This window comes from Camponotus vicinus, unplaced genomic scaffold (genome assembly GCF_025532165.1).
Source record: "Camponotus vicinus isolate PSW18456_S1 unplaced genomic scaffold, iyCamVici1.0 SCAF_2, whole genome shotgun sequence".
In the NCBI taxonomy this organism is placed as follows: Eukaryota; Metazoa; Arthropoda; class Insecta; order Hymenoptera; family Formicidae; genus Camponotus; species Camponotus vicinus.
Window position 1 is genome coordinate 16942567 of NW_028141956.1, and position 12298 is coordinate 16954864.

Consider the following 12298-nt stretch of genomic DNA (forward strand, 5'->3'; position numbering starts at 1 on the left):
TTTGTTAGATGTAAATTGCATATGCATTATGCTCGAATATATATAAGCATTTATTCAATATGTATATAAAAAAATGAACTTTCGAGGGAACGCATTACATGCCTTATATAATTGCAATATGTTAATATTTCAGTTACTTTTTGATTGTTTATTTGACTCCGCTTTAAATTACAAAGTTGAAAACGAAGCGAAAACAACAACATAAATATATTTAACGATGCCATATAATTTTGTTGAGGTCGAAAATAACAGACCTTCCCCGTGACTTTAAACAACAACCGGCTTTAATTTCCTCGAGTTCGTCACTAACGGATGATATCATGAGCAGAGAAGACCAAATAATGAAAGATACAAGTTCACAGTCTTAATTTCATCTCGTAAGTAAAATAGCAATCAGTTATATAAGTAGATATTAAAATTTGAAAATTCCTTCTAAAATATATGTATTGTTTCTTTATTTATTATTTATTATTATTATCTATTTTTTATTATTTTATTATTTTACTATTATTTCCTTTTGCCTTCATCATCTTTATAAGAAAATTTTTATGCTAAGATCTTATCCTCTCTAAAACTAGAAAAATATAAAATAAGATATAAAAGCAAAATTACAGTTTATATTATATTATTATTATTCAGAAAATATTTTTGTTCAGATATTCGAAAGGAGACTTGACATGGCTACTTTGAAATTTTTAATAAATATTGGCCTCATATTTACTGCTACAGCGATTCTCTATGATGAAGATTCAAGCAAAGATTCGATTCCTGTTCATAAAGATTTAAGCAATGATTCGGCAATTAATTACCGTTTACCAGATAATGTAGTTCCGGCACATTACAATATTAAGCTAATACCGTACATTGTGGAAGATAATTTTACCTTTGAAGGAGAATCCAATGTTAACATCACAATTCTTCATGTAACGCAAAACTTGAGTTTACATGTTTTGGAATTGACAATAAATGATGCGCAGACATCGTTGTTTGATAACAATGATATTATTTATACACCGGCAACGTATAATTATGACAATCTGACGCAAATCTTAATTCTTAATTTTAATGATGAACTATCACCTGGAAATTATATTTTAAAAATACGATATGTTGGTACCCTACATAACGACTTGGAAGGCTTTTTCAAATCATCATATATAAATGAGGAAGGAAATGATGTGTGAGTAAATATCAGTAACTGAAAGTTCTTTCTAATACCATATATATTATTATTTTTAATTACTTATTATTATTATTATTTATTTGCTATTTTTATCATCATCATGTCTTTATAATATGCTAAGATCTTTAACTACTATATAAAATATATGATTTAATGTAAAATTGTGTGTGTGTGTGTGTGTTTAATATCATATTTTCATAATTGCGTATATATATGCAATTTTCAAATACTTGTCTACATAATATTGTGCACTCTTGTTAATATAATAATATGTTTTCTCATATTTTAAATTTTTCATAAAATTTCGAAGTAAAATTTTGTCCTAATTTTTCTTAAATATAAATCTAATAATATTTTAAATATAAATTTTAAGAAAATTTTTGAGAGGGTTGTGTATATTATTATGTTTAATTACGTTCAATAATGTATAATTATTTAATAAAATGTAACAAAATGCCATTAACAGATTTTCGAAAAAATACATATATTAATTTTGACAAACTTCGTTACTTTATTTAGTAGTGTTAATATATGTTAATAATATATAGCGTCTCTAAACTTTACAAAAGTGTTATGTACTATTGTTCAAACGTGAATCACATTTATGCGTTTCCATATTTAAATCATTCATCCTTATTTATCCTCATTCATGGTAATAGAAAATTCCATAATCAAAATCGTATCATTGAAATGTGATAGGTGGTTAGCTGCAACGCACTTTGAACCAACATATGCACGACGAGCGTTCCCATGTTGGGACGAACCAGCATTAAAAGCTACTTTCGATATCTCCATAAAACATCATCGAAATTATACAGTTCTATCCAATATGCCAATACGGAATCAATTGGACGATGGTAACAAAGACGGCATGATATGGACGCATTTTGATACGACTCCCATCATGTCTACCTATCTCGTAGCGTTTGTAGTGGCCGATTACGTTCGCGTTCCTACTGAAGATGAGACCATTAATCTATGGTGCAGATCGAAATTGGTGCCGGACATAAAACTTGCACAAGAAGTTGTTCAAAAATCTAAAAGGCTATTGACAGAATATACCAACAGCACCTCTAAAGTTCCAAAAATGGATCTCGTAGCACTCCCGCGATTCATATCTAGTGCTATGGAAAATTGGGGACTTATTATTTTTGCGTAATATATGCAATTTAAAAAAAATATCAATAGAATAACGCATTTCAGATATCTTGTGGCATATAAATTGAAATTTTTTTCAACTTTTGCAAAATTAATAATTCTCTATAATTAATATTATGAACATTATATCTATAGATTTTCACGAAAGAATATATTATCTATTTTACTGGAAATTATAATTATTATTTATTGTTTCATTTCTTAAAATAACAGAAATTATTACTTTTTTTTTAATAAATAGCGCGGTTTTAAAAATTTTTTGGTTATGTATGTAATTTAAAATTGAATTCAAAATTAAATTTTTTTTATGAATAATTTTAAAATGAAAAGTATATAAATGCGGAAAGGCACCCGCGCGCGCAAACACAGACATACATGAAAGAATAAAAATATAATTGAATTAATTTGGATTATACAAAGTTGAAAATGATATAAATTTAAAAAATATACATATATAAAATGTTTTAAATTTGATTACGTCATTATAAAATATATTGACATGAACATAACATTTATATAATATTTTTTAGTGAAAGAAGCTTTGCATATAATGAAAGTGTCAATACAATACCTGATAAAATAGATGTAGCAGTGACAACAGTACATGAAATGGCGCATCAATGGCTTAGTAATGTAGTCACTCCATTATGGTGGTCTCAGATATGGTTAAGTGAAGGATTTGCGACGTACTTCGAAATATATATTCTCAATGAGGTAGGTAGTTCATTATTGCAAGTTTTGTTTGAATGTAGATGAGCACTTTCGCAAAAACGCTTCTATTAAATTCAATATAATATAATACAGTTGAATCATTCATGATTTTCTGTATGAAAAACTATTGTATCTCTCTAGTAATAGTAATCTCTTTAGTAATCTCTAATAATTTTAGATTATGATTAATTAAGAATTTAAAAACAGATTTAAAACAGATTTCTCTAAAAACATTGATATTATTACATGTCGTAGTAACTGATACTCTATTATTAATTTATAATATTGAATTTTTTAATTTCAATCCAATTTTAATTAATTGAAATTAAAACTTATGTATATTTCAGATGTTCGAGGATTGACGAATAATGGAATACTTTGTTGTTCATGATCAGCGAACAATTCTTCACAAGGATATTGATATGAATGTGAACCCAATTATATTAGAAGTTAATAGACCCGAAGAAATTAAATCACTCTTCTTTGATTCCAGTTACGGCAAGGGTAAGATAGAGTAAATAAATCATCATCCTCAAATTTCCGAACATGAGATGATCTAAATTAAAAGAAACAATAAAATAAAATAAATTTTTTACTGTTAAAATGTACTCTTTATTACAATGATCAATCTCTTTTATTAGCTATGTTCACAAATTTATGGATGCTAATGTATTTTATCACATATCGGCTTTTGTATTTATTTATTATCATTGCAGCACCCGCTATAGTGCGCATGTTACAACATATAATTACTGATGAGGTTTTTCGAAATGGTCTTATTAAATATTTGCATACGCAGTAAGTAATATATTTATCTTTTTATGTAGCAATTTTTTACGGAAATTCAGTGTAATTCAACTTAAAAGTAAAAAGTTTAAATTGATGTTTCTCGTTATTTTCATCGTTAAATTGCTCATATAATAAATCTATCAAACACTAATAAATCTATAAAACACTATATAAATGAAACTATTTTTTACATTTCTAAGTGAACAATATTTTACACTTTTCAATAAACAACACAACAATTGAATAATTATCAGAAAATTAAAAATTTTGTTACTAAAACTTTTAAACAACAATAACTTATAAAATGATAAAAATAGCATGCGTTTGTAGATAATCACTAAGAATTTTACAAAATTTTTTCTAATCTTTTTCAAAATGAAAAAAATTAATTATTATTATATTTTGAATGCTTCGGTATAAGATATATTCGACAGTAATAATTGTGGATTTATCTATACTTATATAACTTATTGCATTATAATTCTCTTAACAAATCTATCTTCTATCTTTTACAATTTAGTCAGTTCAGTTCGGCTACTTCCGACGACTTATGGAACGCTTTGCAGGCAGTGCTAGATACATCAGATGTCCCGCATAATGCTTATAGATTGAAAGAGATAATGGATACTTGGATAAAACAATCGGATTTTCCTGTAGTTCATGTGACCCGAAACAAAGACACCAATGAGATAATAATAACGCTAAAACATTTCGTTCCGAAAAATGAAAGTGAGAACGTCAATGATAATAAATGGTGGATACCTTTGACTTTTGCTACGCAAACAAATCCTGATTTTTCTAATACCTTACCTACTCATTGGCTAAAACCGCAAGATTGAAATATAACGATTGATGGAATTGATCCAAATGATTGGATTATTGTCAATTTACAACAAACGGGTGAGTATCTTTAATATACACAATATTAATTTAATGTAAATTTTTAAATATGGATTTACTTTTCTATTTACAAAGACCAGTAATCATTAAATTAATAATTAATAATTTATCATTATTACATATCACTATTACACATCATTATTATTACATATTTTTTATTTCTATTTATTATCTATAAATTTTTATTTTTATTTTTTATTTTATATATACTCTTTATAATATTTACGTTTATAATGTATAATATAAATTTTCAACATGCATATATAAATGTGACAAATATTAAAATAAGAGAAAAGTATCACATATATATACAGGGTAGATCATTTTAATCAATACACGCGAATATCTCAAAAAGCAGTTTTTAAAAAAATGTTTCAGATAAAAGTTGTTTGACTCGAAGGGGGACATAAGATAGTGGCAAATATTTGACCTTGGATAATTGTTTGAAGGTCACATGAAGGTCACCTTTAATTTTTTAAATGGAACCCCCCTATTTTTTATTACGTATTCTTATAGCTTATCTCTAAAGTTTTCCAAAACACTATAATAAAGTATTTCTTCATTGAGTACTTTTCGAGTTATGAGGCTTGAAATAATTTCTTAATTTTACATAAACCATAAAATATCTAGTAAGATATTTATTTTTCGATTATCTTACCTTAATACTTTTATGTACAAAATAATGAGAGGAATCAATTGGTGTAAAGAAAAAACATAGTTGTTAAAAAAAAATGTAATTGTTAATTGCAAATTACATATTTTTTCTTAAAAACAACTATGTTTTTTCTTTACACCAATTGATCCCACTCATTATTTTGTACATAAAAGTATTAAGGTAAAATAATTGAAAAATGAATATTTAAATAGATATTTTATGGTTTATGTAAAATTAAGAAATTATTTCAAGCCTCATAACTCGAAAAGTACTCAATGAAGAAATACTTTATTATAGTGTTTTGGAAAGCTCTCGAGATAAGCTATAAGAATACGTAATAAAAAATAGGTGGTTCCATTTAAAAAATTAAAGGTGACCTTCATGTGACCTTCAAACAATTATCCAAGATCAAATATTTGCCACTATCTTATGTCCTCCTTCGAGTTAAACAACTTTTGTCTGAAACATTTTTTTAAAAACTCTTTTTCGAGATATTCGCGTGCATTGATTAAAATGGTCTACCCTGTATATATATATATATATATACAGGGTGAGCCATTTTAATTAACGCACTCAATTATTTCGGAAACAAAGCATTTTAGAGAAAAATGTTTCAGACAAAAGTTTTATGGTTTCGAGGGTGCCATAAGATGGTACCATTGGTTTGACCTTGAAGAGTCATTTGAAGGTCACGTGAAGGTCACTTCAATTTTTTTTAATGGAACACCTTATATATTTTTGCACATTCTAGTAGCTTATCTCGAGAGCTTTCCAAAACACTATAATTAAGTTCCTTTTCATTAAGTACTTTTTGAGTTATGAGGCTTGAAATAATTTCTTAATTTTACATAAACCGTAAAATATCTTGTAAAATATTCATTTTTCGATTATCTTACCTTAATACTTTTATGTACAAAATAATGAGAGGAATCAATTGGTGTAAAGAAAACACATAGTTGTTTTTAAGAAAAAATATGGAATTGTTAATTGCAAATTACATATTTTTTCTTAAAAATAACTTTGTGTTTTCTTTACACCAATTGATTCCTCTCATTATTTTGTACGTAAAAGTATTAAGGTTAGATAATCGAAAAATGAATATTTTACAAGATATTTTACGGTTTATGTAAAATTAAGAAATTATTTCAAGCCTCATAACTCAAAAAGTACTTAATGAAAAGGTACTTAATTATAGTGTTTTGGAAAGCTCTCGAGATAAGCTACTAGAATGTGCAAAAATATATAGGGTGTTCCATTAAAAAAAATTGAAGTGACCTTCACGTGACCTTCAAATGACTCTTCAAGGTCAAACCAATGGTACCATCTTATGGCCCCCTCGAAACCATAAAACTTTTGTCTGAAACATTTTTCTCTAAAATGCTTTGTTTCCGAAATAATTGCGTGCGTTAATTAAAATGGTTCACCCTGTATACAGGGTGTCCGATTCCCGAGGGACCAAACGAAAAGTAGTGGTAGATTGGATCAAATTGAGAAGAAAAGTTCTCTACTATTTTGCAAAATTCGCAATAATTATTAAGAAATAAGCAAAAATGTTTCGGCGCATGAGAAGCGGTAGATCGCTCGCAGTATCCGATTAATGAGTGATCAAACGAAAAGTGGTGGTAGATGGGGTCAAACTGGAAAGACAAGTCCTCTACCATTTTGCAAAATTCGCAATAATTATTAAGTTATAGGCAAAAATGTCTCAGCGCATGAGAAGCGATCTGTCTACCGCTTCTTATACTCTGAGACATTTTTGCCTATAACTTAATAATTATTGCGAATTTTGCAATATGGTACAGGAATTTTCTTTTCAGTTTGACCCAATCTATCACCACTTTTCGTTTAATCACTTAATAATCACACTACAAGCGGTTTACCGCTTCTCATGTACCGAGACATTTTTGCTTATTTTTTAATAATTATTGCGAATTTTGCAAAATGGTAGAGGACTTTTCTTCTCAGTTTGACCCAATCTACTACTACTTTTCGTTCGGTCACTCAGGAATCGGACACCCTGTATATATATATACATATACAGGGTAGATCATTTTAATCAATGCACGCGAATATCTCGAAAAAGAGTTTTTAAAAAAACTCTTTTTCGAGATATTCGCGTGCATTGATAAAAAATATAAATCAAATTAAATTAAATTTTCTTTTTAATAAATTATTTAATTATTTAATCAATTTTAGCGTAATTTATAATATTATTTATTTGACAATAGGCTACTATCGTGTTAATTACGATTCTTCCATTTGGCAAAAAATTGTGGATTATCTTAAATCTGACGATTATACGAAAATCCATGTACTCAATCGTGCTCAAATCATCGATGATGCCTATCATTTTATGATGCTAAATAAACATGATATCATGATGTTTCTGAATATTAATAGTTTTCTATCGCAAGAAACAGACTTTATACCGTGGTATTCTATGTTTAAAATATTAACACTTACGGAAGATATTTACAAAGTTCCAGGAAATGGACTTCTCAAAGTAAATAGCATATAATAATTTGAAATTACTTATTAGTAATATAATTACTTAAGATGAAGGAATATATGTACACGTATCTGCACGCGCACGTGTTTGAGCGTGTTTGATTTTGTATACATACACGTATATCTAGTATATCTCCATAAGATATATGTTCATATCAATTGTAAACCGATATAAAATTAATATTATTATATAATTTTTCTAGTCATATATGCTCAAACTTTTGGAAGGACTTATTAAGAACGTAGGATACGAAGAAGATCCTACCGAGAATGATCTTATGAAACTTAAAAGAACCGAAGCTTTAAAATGGGCATGTACTTTCGGTCATTCTGAATGCAAGAAAATGGCCACTGTTAAACTGAATGAATATTTTACAGATCCTACAACCGATAAGTAATTTTATTCTATTCATTAAATTCTAATTAGTTCTAATAAATTATTATCAAAATACATATGACATAAATTAATAAATTAATAACTTAACAAATTATTAGAATTTTAGACACATATTCACACACATATATATATATGTGTGTGTGTGTGTGTGTGTGTGTGTGTGTGTGTGTGTGTGTGTGTGTGTGTGTGTGTGTGTGTGTGTGTGTGTGTGTGTGTGTGTGTCATACACGAACATTGATTATTTTTATTATATGTTATAGAATTTCTCCAAATTTAAAAGAATGGATATATTGTAACGGCTTGATGGAAGCAAACGCTTCTACTTGGGATAAGTTACACGATGTGTATGTAAATACATCAGACAGAAAGGTTTTGACGTACTTGTTTTGCTCTGAAAATTCTGATATTATAATTAGTTTCCTGAACATATCTATACCGAAAAATACAATAATGCCAAATTTTGATTACTATGTAATTTACACTTCTATTATCAAGAAACACGCAAAGAATAATGTAGTGATCGACTATATATTAACAAATTATAAAAAAATTATCCCAAGGTATTTTATATTAATTGTAAACATATATCGGTTTTTGTATTTATTTATTATAAACCTTCTAATTTTTTTGCAGAAGGTACACTTTGAATATGGCATTAAATAATATAATTAACAACGTGTATTCTAATGAAAAACTTGATGAGGTAAATTTTATTATTTTAAATTTTATATTTTCATTTATTTATATATAAATTTATTTATCTCTACTTTTATCAAAATTTGTAGATACTTTATTTTTTCGATCGAATGCTAGTTGTTATCAAAAATTCATAATTTAAATGGAAAAATATTTTTAGTTTTATTAAATATATGTAATAAATGTATTTTCAAAAATTTGGTAAAATGATATAAACAAAAGATGAGAATTTATTTCAAATAATAGCAATAATTATATATTTTTCTATATGTTTTATATTAATTTAGTTAGCACATTAGTTTATGTAGAGTGCTAAAATATTTACTGAAGTCGTGTCATATTTTTATTACATAATACTGCATTATATAAATTTCTAATTAATATAAATATAATATACTTTCAGATAAGCCAATTTATAAGAAATGAATTTGAAGAGAACGTATTCAAATATGTTCAAGAAAAAATAATGAAGCGCAAAGGACAGTTGGACATATTTGCCTCATTTCAACCACCTAATATAAAAAAAAAATTAAAATTATAAAACAATTATAATTAACTGTAACAATTGCAAGACGGATACATATATATGTTTATTTATTAATGACACTAATTTTAAAACTTATCAGAAACTTTCCGTTTTTTAATTGAGAATAAGTTTTATAAGATATATTATTTTATATTTCTTACTTTAATGTTTTCCGACCATATTCTTCATAATTTTATTCCTTTTGTCTTTTATTCAAATTATGTTTTATGTTACATATAATATAGATCTCTCTGAATGAATATAATAAAATTATAAGTAAATCGAATTATAATTATAATTTGTATATATGTATATGTAATTATAAATAAATTGAATTATAATTATAATTTGTATATATGCATATATCTATGTATGTATGTATACATATGTATGAATTTTTCATAAGATATATTAAACTGTAACGAGAAATAGACGTTTCTTTTTATATAATTCGATATAACACATGCTGAATTATTCTGCTAGCGAACACGACAATAACAGCTATTACAGTCTTATATTTAGAAATTTATAAATAAAGAATTAATTTGCGTTTATAAATAAAATAATATTTGTTGATATTATTTGACCCATATGCAAGTTAATATATAGAATAAATATACTTTTGTTGATCTCTTAAAAAAATCATGAAATTATTAATTTATATAGCCTTAATTTATTTTTAGCCTTTCAACATTATAAATCTTATATAGTCTTGTACAGTTTTATATAGATTGTAATTTACTTGGAAATTACTATGACAATTAATGTGACGCTATTACAATTGTTTTCAAAATGTTCAATATGAATGTTAATAATCAAGAGAATAATAAGGCTTTACATGTGAAAACACAAATTTGAATTTTTGCGAGCAATAAGAGTCAAATGCGAATGATTATGCGTCAGTTTCACACAAAATTAAAAATTAAAATAAAAAATTGATTTAAATAAAAATATTTAAAAAATTATTTAAAAATTGGCAAGTAAGGTCCAGTAAGATATGATAATTGAAGCGCAAGGAAGAGGAAAAAGAACACCTTTCTTTTTCTTTTAGTTATTAGTATATTTCATATTTTATAATTGTTCGTTACAATATATGCATTAAACACGAATGCTTTACCGGCTTTTACTTGCTAATTTTTGATAAATTTCTTAACATATAATTAATTTCAAATTACTTCTTCGCTTGCCAAAAGACAAACTTTTTCTTCCTCCCTTAATTCTTTTCTCCCTTTTAGGAGAGAAAGAGAGATATTAAAATTAAATTACAAATAGGGATTTGTTAATTTACTATAAAACCGAGAAAATTTATTTTGCTTCATTGTTCAAAATTTCCAAAAAACATATGTGTGACACCGATCCCATGAAGTTTGTTACATGTAGATTGCATATGCATTATGCTCGAATATATATAAGCATTTATTCAATATGTATATAAAAAAATGAACTTTCGAGGGAACGCATTACATGCCTTATATAATTGCAATATATTAATATTTCAGTTACTTTTTGATTGTTTATTTGACTCCGTTTTAAACTAAAAGTTGAAAACGAAGCGAAAACAACAACATAAATATATTTAACGATGCCATATAACTTTGTTGAGGTCGAAAATAACAGACCTTCCCTGTGACTTTAACCCATTAGCGCCTGAACGGACATTTTTCGGTACCAAAGTTCAGAGAGTCACTGTACGATGCATTTGATCGAAAAAAATTTTGGAACCACTGTTCCCTATGTTTTGAAGGTTGCTCTTTCGAATGGTGGTGGTTAGAAGACCCTAAAATGAGTTTTTTTATGGAAAAATAGTAAATTAAAAAAAAAACAGAAATTTTTTGATGAAATTTTTTTTTGAGGTAATTTTTTTTTGCATTTGCATTTTTCTACATACTTAAGACCGATAAATATCGCGTCCATGACACCAAAACTAAAAGTTATTGGCTATACATAATTAAAAAAAATTTTTTATTTAGACAAAATGGCGTCCGAAACAACAAATTTTAGTTTTAAACTTCAGTAATTTTTTTCTCGATAACTATGGACTTGAGGAAAAATTTTCTAAGAACAAAAAAGTCTTAATATTAGTCAAAGAATACCCTCAAATTTTTTCAGGACCGTAAAAGAAAATTTTTGATTTTCCAGAAAATGGGAAAATTGAAATTTTCGAAAAATCGTTTAAAAAATCTGAAAAAATTTGAGGGTATTCTTTGACTAATATTAAGACTTTTTTGATGCCACTTGAGGAAGCGCCTGATTCCGTATCAGATTCAGAATCTGTATCAGAAGATCCAGAATCATTCAAACAAGGAATGAAAATAGCCTTCGAAGTGCCATTTTCATTTTCTTCCAGTTCAATGAGTTCTTCTCGAACTAGTTTTTGTTTTTTCCGTTGAGGTGGATGTGACATGTCAAAGAGTAAATAACCAAATGACAGTAGTAATCAAATAATTATACTCTTTTTGGATTACTTTTAAAGAGATTAGAGAAATAACTACTCACGAATTACTATCATAGAAAGCTTCTTCAGTAATACAGTGAACTCTCGAAGTAATATGATTTATTGATGCAAACAATGTGAAGTATTGATATATGGTTAATATTTCTATGTAATATATGTATAATTCAATCTGATTGCATTTTAATTCGAGAAAAATTTGAAAAATATTACATTACTGATTCATTTAAAAAATCTCTTTGGAACTAATTATACAATAAAAATGTTGAATTTGTGATGAGTGACCTCAAAAACAGTTCAGCAATTTTTTTCTCGATAACTAT

General features: G+C 26.6%; 1 pseudogene across 1 annotated transcript; it reads left to right on the plus strand.

Annotated features, from left to right (window-relative positions):
* The first annotated feature begins 292 nt into the window (after positions 1-292).
* LOC145966924 (aminopeptidase N-like) lies at positions 293-10098 on the plus strand (annotated as a pseudogene). The gene is made up of 12 exons (XR_014437239.1): positions 293-377; positions 657-1180; positions 1883-2338; positions 2872-3055; positions 3400-3556; positions 3769-3850; positions 4362-4741; positions 7625-7899; positions 8108-8298; positions 8562-8861; positions 8935-9004; positions 9401-10098. The product of XR_014437239.1 is annotated as an aminopeptidase N-like (transcript).
* The last annotated feature ends 2200 nt before the right edge of the window (positions 10099-12298 follow it).